This window comes from Ambystoma mexicanum, chromosome 5p, assembly GCF_040938575.1.
Source record: "Ambystoma mexicanum isolate Mex_15411 chromosome 5p, UKY_AmexF1_1, whole genome shotgun sequence".
Classification (NCBI taxonomy): domain Eukaryota; kingdom Metazoa; phylum Chordata; class Amphibia; order Caudata; family Ambystomatidae; genus Ambystoma; species Ambystoma mexicanum.
In genome coordinates this window covers 576,268,106-576,281,216 of record NC_090930.1, presented here as the reverse complement: position 1 = coordinate 576,281,216, position 13,111 = coordinate 576,268,106, and positions in this window count along the sequence as shown.

Here is a 13,111-nt window from a genome sequence, read left to right as displayed (position 1 = left end):
GCATTGGTCAAGCACTGGCACGATCAAAAGGCTAACATGGTTGAGTTCGCTCAAGACCAGCTCGTTCTCGTTATGATCCCAACAAGGCAGAGGGCCTTGCAAGATAAATGGATGGGACCCTTCAGAGTTGTGGGTAAACTCGGAGAGGTTAACTATCTGGTGGACTTGGGCAATCCCAAGGAGGCTCCGACAGTCTTTCACACCAACCGCCTCAAAGCGTATGTCTCACGACCTGATGTTGGAGCGTTGCTTCTAGCATCATCTGAGGAAGAAGAAGAGAGTGAAGCTCTTCCGGATCTCCTCCGAGGCTTACCTTTAGACACACAAATTGAAGGAGTAAATCTCTCCTCCAATCTGACACCCGAGCAACAAGAAGAGTGCAAATCTATGTTGAATCAGTTTGCCTCTCTGTTTTCGCTTTCACCAGGCTTGACCCCTTGGGGCCAGCATGACATACTCACTGTGACCGTCTGCCAGTCAAAAGCAGAGGATACCAAATGTCAGAAAACGTACAAACCCGCATCAAAGGTGAGGTCAGCAAGATGCTTGATCTCGGGGTAATAGAGCCCTCTACTAGCTCATGGTCTAGCCCAGTTGTGTTAGTACCAAAGGCCGGATCTAAAGAGCTTAGATTCTGCGCGGATTATAGAGCTCTAAATGCAGTCACCAAGACTGATGCCCACCCTTAAGCAAGAACAGATGAGTTGGTGGATAAACTTGGCGCTGCCAAGTTCCTCAGCACATTTGACTTGCCGTTAGGCTATTGGCAAATAGCCCTGACAGACCATGCCAAGGAGAAAACTGCATTTTCTATCCCCGTTGGCTTATACCAGTTTAAGGTAATGCCTTTCGGATTGAAGAATGCACCTGCTACGTTTCAACGGATGGTAAACCAGGTTCTGAATGGGATGGAGGACTTCTGCATGGCATACTTGGATGACATTGCAGTGTTCAGCAATTCCTGGGAAGAACATATAACCCACCTAAGAGATGTTTTGCAGGCTCTTGGATGAGCCAATCTGACCATAAAGGCGAGTAAATGCCAAATTGGACAGAGTAAGGTAGTCTATCTTGGACATGAGGTAGGAGGTGGAGAAATAAGGCCTTTTACTCAGTAAGATTGAAGCTGTGCAAAATTGGACAACACCTACTACTCAAACCCAAGTGAGAGCCTTCCTAGGCCTCACTGGGTACTACAGGAATTTCATAGAGAACTATGGGACCATAGCTTCTCCACTGAATGTCATCTCCTCGCCCAAATTTCCTAAAAAGGTTAAATGGTACGAGGAGTGCAATCAGGCTTTTGAAAACCTGAAAAAGGCTCTTTGCCAAGCCCCAGTACTCAGAGCTCCTGATTACCGCCAACACTTCATTGTGCAGACAGATGCCTCAAATGTAGGGATAGGTGCCGTACTCAGTCAACTGGATGGGAAAGGTAGGGAGCACCTCGTTTGCTTCATCAGCCGCAAGCTGAAGGATCCTGAAACAAGGTGGGCAACAATCGAAAGAGAGTGCTTTGCTATCGTGTGGGCTCTGAAGAAGTTTAGGCCGTACTTTTATGGTTCTACTTTTGTCATTCAGACTGACCACCAACCCTTGAGATGGTTAATGCAAATGAAAGGGGAAAACCCAAAACTATTGAGATGGTCGATCTGCCTGCAAGGGTTTGATTTCACCCTTGAGTACAGGTCAGGATGTCACCACCAAAATGCTGATGGTCTCTCTAGGATGTATGTCATCGACTAGAGGTATGAGATTCATCCAGGAGTGGATTAAAACCTCCTGTCCCTTAGTCTGGGGGGGGCGAGTGTTAGGGAGAATTCTCTGTTTAGGCTGAATTTCCTAACCTAGTGAGTCCCCCAGCAGCTTTGCTGGATTTCTGGAGTTTGTTTTTTCCATCCTGCCAAGAGTGAGACTCTTTTCCTCCCACTCTTGGACATGAATGTGTGTAATTCCTGTGAATGTCAATGTGTTCTATGGGCTATGGGGTCTTTTACTCCATAGGGTCTCATATGTTTTTCTATGTGTGTTACACCGCAACCTATGTGCCGTAACACTGGGACGTCCTAGCGGACCTCCACCATAGACTCCATACCCGGGGACTGACTACTGTCTCCACGGGCATGCAAAGTCACCATTGGCTTTACTACACCTAAATTTACTAACAGAACTAGTACAAACCATCTTATTGTGGACGTGCTAGTAGGGGTAATTCGAGTACTCCTGGGTCTGTTACTCGAGGGGGCACTGTCCCATCCCCCCTCGTCGAGTTTTGGCTGGTGGCAGTGGAAACTACTTGTTATGTTCGACCCCGAGCATAACCCAATGGGATTCGTCCCATTGTTGGAGATTGATACTTTTCCTCGTTAATCTCTAACGTACCACCGGTCTACTTATCTTAAATAAGTTTATCGAATGGTATTTTCTGCCAGAACTCGGTTTGTAAAATGGCGTCTGTGTTCGTCTCTGTGACTCCTAAACCAAAGATTGAGCCCTTTGTTCCACTTTTGGCGGGCCTCTGGACAGAGACCCTCCAAAGTGGTGCCATTCTGTCTGGGTTACCAAAGGGGTGTGGGAGGGGGTTTAGGCACCCTGGACCGAGTTGCCTTGCCAACTCCGGTCGCACTCTGGTGTGATTGGCCCAAGTGGTGAGCCTCCCCGCTCACCACTTAGTGTGTGTTGATTGACAGCTAGGCTGAATGAATGGGGGTCTTCTGCATAAAAGCAGGGCTTTTGGGACTGGATCTTCAGAAGTCGCCACAGGACCTAAGAATCCGACGAGGGTAATGCTGAGCCGACCTGCACGACGACACCTCCGGTGGAGCCCTGCGGAACTGACTCACCACTTCCCGACGACAGAGGAGATCTCCATGCCGGAGATTCTCTTCCCCTGACTGGTGGGAACAACCAGTCCCCTTTGCTTTTTCTTCTCCTCAGGACGCGGTGGTCGAATTGCCCGTGCAGAGCACCCCGGCAACCGGATAGCCACTACCCCTGTACCGCGACCAAAAGGTGGTGATTTGTGACTTAGCACTCCGCGGCTGGTCTCTTCCCTGGTGGTGCACCTTCTTGGTGGACTTCACTTTTCTTCGACAACGAGATCATCTCTACTCTTGGCAAAGACCCGACGTGCATCCACCACCAGGAACAACTGCCCCCGCCGGAGCTGTCTCTCCACAAACAAGGTACCGTGTCCGCCTGGCTTCCCTTTCGATCGGTTCGAGTGAGGTGTCTTAATCCTCGCCTTTCCGTTGGGTCGCCTCCAAGCTTTTTCTAGCGTGTTGTTCTGAACTGGTTCAATCTGCAGATAACAATTTGCTACAAAGACTCAAACGCATTTCCACTAGAGACTTTTTGGGACAAATCGCCTTGCCTCTCTCCGAGTGGGCCTGGCCTCTGAACTTTATGATCTATTGTGGTTCTTGTCTTCTTGCCTTGCACTTTACCCGTGAAGTATTGAACTGTGTTGATTTCGTAACCTGCCTATTTTTCTCTCCCGTCCTAACTGATATTAGAGTGCCATTTAGGTTGAGGTATACACCTCTGTCTGAAAATAAGTGATACCGGTAGAACCTAGACTTGTCGAAATATTGTTAGGGGATTTGATCGTTTCTTCTTCGTAGAGTAATTGTAATTGAATTGTTTGCAGTGATAGTGCCATTGTGTTTTCTATAGATGTTCCGTTATAAATAAATCCCTTAATATCTTTACACTGAAGCCTTGTTGCATGTTTGCTTGTCTTACTGTGAAGAATTCTCCTATATTGTATACTCCACATACTGCTTAACTCTTCTTGAGAGAAGTCTGACTGCTCAGCCACAGCTACCAAGTGAATCTGTGTGGTACAGACTGCTACCAAGTGGGTTTACTGCCAAACACCTGTAGGCCTAAATCTTTTGCAGTGGTCCCAGAGGGAACTGCACAGGTTTCCGCCTAACACAGGCGAAGATGGAAGTGAGCCCCTTTTTGGGGCAGAGGCTACGACCTTTGCAGGGTCTTGCCGAGTAGTAGTTGAAGGCACAGGGTTGAGTGTTAAGGGCTCCTGATCACAGGAGGTCCTTTCTAAGGGTGGCAGGAATTGTGTAGGGATTTGCAGCACCACTTGTCTTGGATTTTCACTGGGTTTTTTAAAGTTGGCTTTTGCTTTTTCAAAGATAGAGTAGCCTGCAGAGAGACCACTGGATGGAGCCAAGTCAGAAGGTTGGGCCTCGGTGGACCATCCTAAATAGTTTCCGTGGCGGTGCAATGCATCAGTGGTACGTTGATTAGGTCAATTGTAGTGGCCGACTGCTGTTCAACTTTTGAAGTCTTTGGAAGGGTAGGGCCAAAACCTGCCTTCTCCTCTAAGGACAGATTGCATTGCGTGCCTTTAGAGGACTGAAAACTCTGGTTAGAGACTTTGCAGGATTTCTTTAAGTCGTCCATTTGGAGGTCAAAGGTGGCCAAATGTTCTTTCGACTTCGATTCCATTGCAGTAATGTAGCCCTCCAGATAGATCATTTTTGAATGGTTCATTGCAAGAAGGGTGGTCTGATCTTTAAGTGAGTAATTTAGGGCTTCGTACAACTTAGTGAATGTTGCTAGGGCTACAGTTACCATTGCCATTATCGACATAAGGTCCGGTTTCTTGTCTGGTGTAGAACTTGGAGTAGCAGGATTTAAATCACTTGTACGTTTGGACTGGAGCCATGAGACAGCCGCCTAGGTGGTGAATCGAAGGGGAAGTCTACGTGTCCTTTTCTGTTGTTTGTCCCTGGATCGACAGTCTATTGGACGTAGGTTCGTATTCCAACAGCTGCAGCCAGTCGTGGTCTCGTTGTTGAAGGTCCCGAGACTCTTGCAACATCTGTACCTCCTCGCTTTCTGGAGGATATGTTGTATCTGTGGACCTTTGCACTCCTGGGCTATATACAGAGCTCTGAGATCTAGGCTGGAAGGAACCACCCACACTGTTAGCCTCCACGATCCTCATCTTTGGAGGGGGGATTTATGGGTAAGTGCGTCCGGGGTATGTGTGACCTGAAGATCCCCGGATGCTTTTGAGGCAAGGGGAAGGATGCCATCACTTGGCACGGCCAGCAATTCCGAAATATGGACATTGGTGATCTGGCCCATTGTTTCGTTTCTAACTTCCAATGGGCACGAAACACCTAATGCTGTATCAGCTTGAACATATGTAGACGATGGACTAGTCGTATTTATTGGAGGTGGTTCGACTCTACACTCTTTGAGAGGTGATAGGTCTTGAATGGCATCCAGTATTTTGGTGTCTGAGATTTCAGGGGAAGACTCAAATTTCCTATTACATTGTTTTTGAAAAAGAAATGTCAAAGCCTTGGACAGTAGTGCAGTCGGTAAAGATTTTGCTTTGGGGCCCCTTGTTTTCCTTCGCTGTACAGTGGAGCCTTTGGTGGAGATTTTCTTACCATCTGAAACTTGACATGTTTCCCCTAAATGGTTTGTGATCTTCAGGTTTCTACTGGTTCTTGACTTGGTTTTACTAGGGGCAGTCACCCCTTGTGGACTTAGAGATGATACATCTTTCTGATTTGTTGATGGTATAATTGGAGGGAAGTCAAAGGTAACTGCCAGATTCAAAGCTGGGAAGAGCTGCGTGTCGTTAGCAGGCTACGGATGTGGATCTGTACTGCCACACAGCAAGAGATCTTTTTCCAAGGAATCCGTGCAGTGGGCATGCAAGGATGTAGATTCAGGCGCAGCGTGAATCAATGCTGTTGTCTCGATGGTCTTTGTCCCACCCGCTCCAGCAATAAGGTTGCCTCTGTCGAGCAGAGGCAAAGCAGGGGGCGGAGTTTCACCACTCCGTGGCGTGGTTTCGCTTTTGTTATGAGGTGGACAGTGGGCGTCAGAGACGGGTTGGTCGTGCTCACCGGGCTCAAGGGAGCCCCACTCACCAAAAGCCGGGGCCGAAAATGGGGGTTGCTGGGGGGCCTCGGGGACCTCGTCTCCGTTCAGGGCAAGGAGAGCACCAGGACGCTCCAGACTGCCTCGAGGAAGCCCATTAAGAGCACCCATGGCGATAGGCTCAACGGCCTCCCCCATCCCCCGGTTGGGTGGACCACACCAGATTCAAACTCGACCAGGCTAAGGGGCAAGCAAGGGGGCAGGAGCACCACAGCCCCACCGCAGAGAGGCACCGACTCCATCTCCGGAGGTGAGTTCGATATGTTCGTACAAAAATCCTCTGAAAGAAGTCTGATGTGAGTACGATGGCTTCTTAGATGCCGCCCCTCACCCTCGTCGGAGGGTTTATTACCTTTACGAGTGTGGAAATCCATGTTCTCGAGTCGAGTCAGGGCAAAGTGCTTGGGGAGCGAGGCAAAGTCCCAAGCTTTTCCGGTATTGTGGTTTTTATTGATTGGATACTTGTTGATTGATTGGAATATGTGGCAAGGCGGGGGCAGAAAGTGGCCTGCGGCTCTCAGCTCCCCCGAGTCCCGAGATCACCGCAGATCACTTTCCTCCCACTTTCCACTCCCCGTTGCGCAGGGAAAAGAAGCTTTTGAGTCCTTCTGCTGGGCTCCCGGCTCAGAGGCCCCTCCTTCAGGATCAAGTGCAAAGGGAAAGCGAGGAAACACTGCAGGGCAACGCGCAGGCACCGCAGATCACTTTCCTCCCACTTTCCGTACAATGCTTTCTGAGAACGGGAAATATAATATTTAATGTTATAAATAACATCAATCTGTAAGACAGTTCCAATGTCAAATATCTGAGTTTTAACATTTTACTCAAATATTATATATTACAGCCCCATTACCACTCGGTTCACTAATGCCGACCAGCATAACAGAAATACCACCAATTGTAACTCTAAATCTCTAAATTTAGTTTACCAACCCGGTCCTCAATTGCAAGAATATGCAACTTAACAATAATAGCTACATTATTACATGGAGCACAAGTGTTAAGTTTGGGGTGATATATTCCAGAGACACCTCGAAATCGTCATTCTTTGGCTAACACAAGTGTCGATTAGATATATTTGTTCAAACACTCTGGTTCCCATGTGATAGTATTGGGAATTAAATTACAATGATTGCATTGTATTTACATACTAATCACAATGAGTCTGATCCTTTGTTAGGTTTGCAGGCAATATGGAGGAGAGGGGGACATGGAGATCTTTGAATCCGTACTACCAACTTGTAGGGTACTTTTAAACAAGGTCTGAATATTTGTGTGATATTATTTCACATCATTGTTGTTAAATTCAGAAATCTCGAATAAATCATATTTTGTGGTAGTCTGACAAGACGCACCACATGGTACTTAAAGATTTGTGTTGGCCTTTAAAATCATCAATTTGCAAAACTACATTTGGAGCAAATTTCAGTGAAATCAATAACAAACGGTAATGGGGAAAACAAAATGATGCCTACTCTTATTGGAGAAAGGGAATATTAAGCCATCATTATGTTTTCTTTGTCCATTATATGAAGTAGAACAAGATCGTTATACCATCAATGTTCTGTAAACACTTCGGATTTAAAAACAAAACATTTTTTTGTATGCAATGCTTCAATTAGGTTGGTGTGCATGTATTTTTGGCAACACTGTTTACATCTGATGAATGGCTTCGTTTAGAGTGTGGCTATATTAACTCTGATAATACTGCCAAACAGTAATACTGTTATGCATGTGGCAGCGAGAAGGATCTGCATTTTCCGAGCCATGCAGACACCATCAGTTGTTTCCCATTTTGGAGCCCTGTGGGACTTCAGTTATTACAGGACTCTGTAATGCTTTTGTTAGAGAACATATCTGTCAGACAAAACCAGATGGTTTTTAGAGAGTTTCCTTTTGAAACACTGATTTTGGCAGTGCGGTAAAAGTGGCAGCCAAACATTCCTTTAAGAGGTCCTTTACAAAAAAGAATTGCATCTATGAAAATACTATAAGTGTTGGTTGGTGCCTTTCAATTATGGGATGAACAGTCTTGCTTACATTGACTGAGAATGGTAGAGCTTGACTGGTTAGTTTATTGGTGGTGAAATCTCTGAAACAGTGGGGTAGGGTATGTATATCATAGGTCCTGGGCAATGTGGTGAAGGCAGGTCCCTGTTTACGCTCACGTAAGAAAGAATACAACCTTCTAGGGAAAAAGGCCAAGAGATTGCGTGCAAGAATAAAAAGGTTTAATTGTACAAAATACAAAGGTATGAACAAAGAACTCTTCTACTCGAGAACATTCTGGCCAAACTTAGTACACGTAGAAGCTTAAAAGGCAGTACATAGTCATTGCTGTACAGTAAAAACTATTGTTGCTGGTTGGTGCGACCCTATACATGGGCCTGCTCCATAGGGGATGCTAGGCTACGATTGATTCTCCTCTCTGCTGTCGGTCTGTTCCCACGTGGGTCAGCTGGGCTCATCTCTCAGAGGAGTGAAGGTCAGGTTCCTCGTAAGTTACAGTTATTATGATACACTAAGACTATATCACTGTGACATGCACCTGGGAGGCTCAGCGACTGGTTCCAGGGGGAAGGCAGGAAGAAATACAGACACGCTGACCCACACATTCTGTGTTTTGTTGAAATTGCACCCCTCGCACCCAAGGCATCCACCCTCATTTTGGTCTACCCTCATACTACAAATGATGTATTTATGTGTAGAGGTGGAACGGCCGTGCATGCTCAGATCATTTATGGCCATTGGTTTTATGGTATGGTTGGGTCTGCGGGTCTGCGGTTACTCACTATCATGGAATGCAGGGGTTTGTGGACTGGGTCAGTGGTGTGGCCCATTGCTCTGGGTAGGCTCGGTGGGGGTTAGGGGTCTGAGGATTGCTTGGCTGTGATGAATGGGAACGGCAAAGAGCCTGGCGTTGTCTCACGGCTTACAGGGCACATTCCTCTCAGGGATACTAAGTATTTACAACAGTGAAGGGACGAGGGGAAGCCTCCATGAGAACTGGCCATGCAGGCTCATCCCATCTTAATGTTCTGGGCCTAGTTGAGTTCTTCCATTTAGCTAAAGTTGTGCCACATGGCCATGCAAAACTATGCATCTACCATAACTACAAAATGGCGGTCCTTTCTATGCGTGCGCTGGATCTATGCATATTGATTAGCATGGTCCTTTCCCCCTAGCACATTACACGGCTACTCATGGGATTCGTCGCACTCTAAAGTGCCTATGGGGTAGGATTGGCTAATTTCCATCCCAACATTTCCCCCTTTCGTTACTTCAACAGTAACAAATTAATCCCTGTATTTGCGCGCATTTTCTCTTCTCACTGCAGCCTCATAGGGGGGTATCCCCTTTATTAGCATCCATGCCCTACACACATATTGCAAGATTTCTCCTGCTTGCGCATACTCTTTGGGTGTACATGTCATATAAATGCAGGCCCCATCCCCTTTCAGGTCAACCCATACTTCTTTGTAATTTTCGGAGTCAGGGGGAGGGACAATGGTTGTGTGATGCAGTCAGTCAACTTCATCTCCATAGGCGAAAGGGATCATGTGAAGAATGGGATGATTAGTCTGCACTTCCACTTCCTTTGTATCACAAGATACTTTTGGAGCAACAATAGAGGCCATCATCTTTGCACTATTAGGCACTGCTTTTACATAACACCGGAGACCCAAATGACACATGCAAAAGATGACTAAGACAAACACAATGATGGGCACCAGCATTTTCACCAATGTTCCAAACCAGGATGGGACCCAAGTAAACGCAAGCGAAAACCAATTTTCTTCTTGGATGCCAGCTTCCTTTTTCGTCTTTGCCCCAGATCATGCAATGCTGCGATAACGTGTGACAATGTCCCAGTTTCAGAAACTTGAGAATGTAAGAATGTGCAACATGAACTCCCAATCTTTTTGCAAACACCACCTTCCATTGCTGTCAGCATGTTGAGTACGTAGCGGTTTTGCATCATCATCAGTCATAGGGCACGCAGCTTGACCCTTATAACATTGAATCCTTGTTCGGTATTGTTAGCCAACTGGACCAGCTCCCAACATATGATCTGGAGCCATTTGGCATTGGCTTGTGCCTGCATGCCACGTAGCAATAAGGATGCAAACAATGTCTCTGCTGAGATAAACAATGTATATTCTCCAGGTATTTTTTCAAGTAGTTCTGATGAGTATTTTTGGTAGGTAAATTGATGCTCCTCTTCTCATTCCCAGCTGGCCATATGATTTTTTCTGAGGGAGGATGTGAAAGTTTGTTGGTGGCAGCGTGTCCCATGCTGTGATAGTTGGGGGCACTCTGGGTGTGTCATCGGGCATTGGCCCCTCTTTCAGGTGTTCTTCTTGGACTAATAACAGGGCTGAGTGTAGCATAGCTAGTGAACAATAGCCCCTCCTGGAGGGTGGGTGGTGCAAGTACGCTTGTTGGCCACACACCCAGTAGTCATCCATCAGTGCTGCGGTGCCCTTCTTGAGGTCTGGAATCAACACTGTTCTGTTACAGCATTCATTTTAGCCGACAAAGAAAGCTGCTTCACTGAAAAAGCGCAGTTCATAAGTCTTTTCTTGGTGCACTTTCACTGGCTTCTCCATGGCTGCAATCAATGTCAGTTTTGTGACTTGCTCTGTGTTACGACCATCAGTCCTGACCTGCAAACACACACTCACCGACGGGCCCCCGGTTACCATCATGGGGAGAACAGATCATCACTCAAAGGGGAGAACCAGGGGGCCAGTACAGTTAAACCACAAAGGGTAAGGAAAAGGACCAACTGGACCATGTCTTGGGTCATCTGGCGCCAAGTTCATTGTTCATTATAGGGTTAAGTAGCTGGGAAATAAGGTTGCTTCCTGTTCCCCCAATATGACGGAGAAATGAACCATCATGATCCCCCACATGCAGGCCTTCTTCTGGGTATGGCTGGCTACATAAGCCACACCCACGCATGCAACTTTGCTTCGCGTTATTCTGCCCTAGGCAGTGCAACGCTCACTGCGCATCAGCTTCAGCACCTGCAAACAGAAGAAAAGAGACAATTATTCACTGCGGTCTGCACGTGTGACTTCAGCACAGCAGCATTTCACTTACCTGAGGTCTGTCTTCAGTTTTTGTGTTTTGCTACGTATTGCTGTCATTTACAGCTCCCGCTCAGCTTTCTATTGTCTCTCTTGCATCCGCTGCTCTGCTGCCCCCAAATCTGCCTATCCGACTTTGCTGATACCTGCAAGAAGAAAACAAGTAAGTCGGGCCTCAAACAAAGCATATGTAAACAGCACAACTGCAAAACAGCCACGGATAATAACATTCTTATGCTAAGTTGGAAGCTTCTTTACAAGATCACTGCGCAGCCTCTATCATCACCGCCCGCACACATGCACACATGCTAAGGGGCATGAACATCGTGCAAGTACTGTCACTGCCCACACACGTGCTAAGTAGGCACCAACAGCGCACAAGACCTGCCACTGCCCTCACACGTGCCAAGCTTGCACAAACATAACACAAGAACTTATAGGAACAATAAAGACTACCACTCAATCAAAACCAACGCTACTGCCCACACACGTGCTAAGGAGGCACCAACAGTGCGCAAGGACTGCCACTGCCCGTACACGTGCCAAACTGGCACAAACATAACGCAAGAACTTAAAGGAACAATAAAGACTACCACTCAATCAAAACCAACGCCGCAGCAGGCCTGGGCTTGGTAACTATAATAACCAGTGAAGTAACTGGTTTTGCCAACACAGAAGCACAGACATTGCACCCCTGCTAAGAAACCAGGGCGGAGAGCTTACCTTCAAGGCATAAAAGGTGAGCAGAACTTCTAGGAAGGGACCTAAATCATGGGGGGAAAAGGTGGGTGGGATGAGAAGAATTTTGAAAGAAAATAACAATCTTCATATCCTCATTCTAGTAGGTGTCCCAAGCAAAAGAACACAATTGCTCAGTGGACCCTCGTACAGCCATGCCGAAGCCTCCAGGTGCTCCTGCAGAGACAAGGTGAGCGTAACACTCTGTCCATATTTGTGCACATGTCTGCTCCACGAGGGCTACAGTTTTCTCTGGAAACCCTTAACTTCCTTCAGCTCTACAAAGAGAGGGTTGTTTCTTGCCACTTGTTGTTAACGTATCTTGCTCCTTCGATCACCAAGTAGGGTTGTTGTAGACAGTTGGTGTTGGCCAGACTGGTTTTGCATTTCTGGGAATCTGAATCAATTAGTTGTAGATGGAGGTTGTGTGCCTAAAAAGTGCCTCTGGGCCTAGATAGCACAAAAGGATTAAGGCATTGTGCTTCTATAATTGGTAATTCTTGTGGTACTAGGACCTTGTGTGCCCCAGATGCGTGCAGTATTAAGCAGCACACATAGCAACGGCTATTAGTTGTTTGCCTTTCCACTGCACTCATGTTGGAGTACCAACTGTTTGAGTGCTCAGGATGACGAATGTTTTCAACCGCATCCAGGACGTGTTTGTCTTTTGTATTCTGCTATGGTGTTATGCATGTCTTCTTGTTAAACTACTTCTACCGCTCATGATATTTACACTGTTAATCCTTCTGCACAAAAGGTTTTTAACATTTGGAAGTAATAATTATAACATTTTACTCGTTCACACAGTCATGTGGTATTGCTGTCATTTGTTAGGGTTGTATTATACATATATGTGGTTATGTTTTCTCATTCAGATACATCAAAGGATGTGCTTTCATTCAGGCTTTCATTCAGGTTCATGCTTGGGGTCAATTCAGTTAAATTAAAGGGTGTACTTCAGTTTAAATTCCAGTTCCCTTTTCCCCCTACTTCTTTTAGATGTCCTGCCCAGATGAAAGATGTCCCCCAATATATTGCCAACAAAAACATGAGAAGGGTAAACAAAATGGCTGTACAATGAAGGCCACATTAATAAGAATACATTCTAGTACTACTGATTACATTTCTATCACTAGGCAATGAAAAATTTGACGTTGTAGCATTCATATTTTCAACACCTGTAGTGGAAATAAGAAAGAGTAAAACAAAGTAATGGGGGAGTGTGGGGATGAGGTTAAATGAGGTAAAATAATGTGGAGGGGCAAGGAGAAATGAGAGAGACAGAGGGCCTCATTACAACTGTGACGGCCATGGTATGAACGGTTCTGGTAATGGACTGGCACCGTTCATACCGG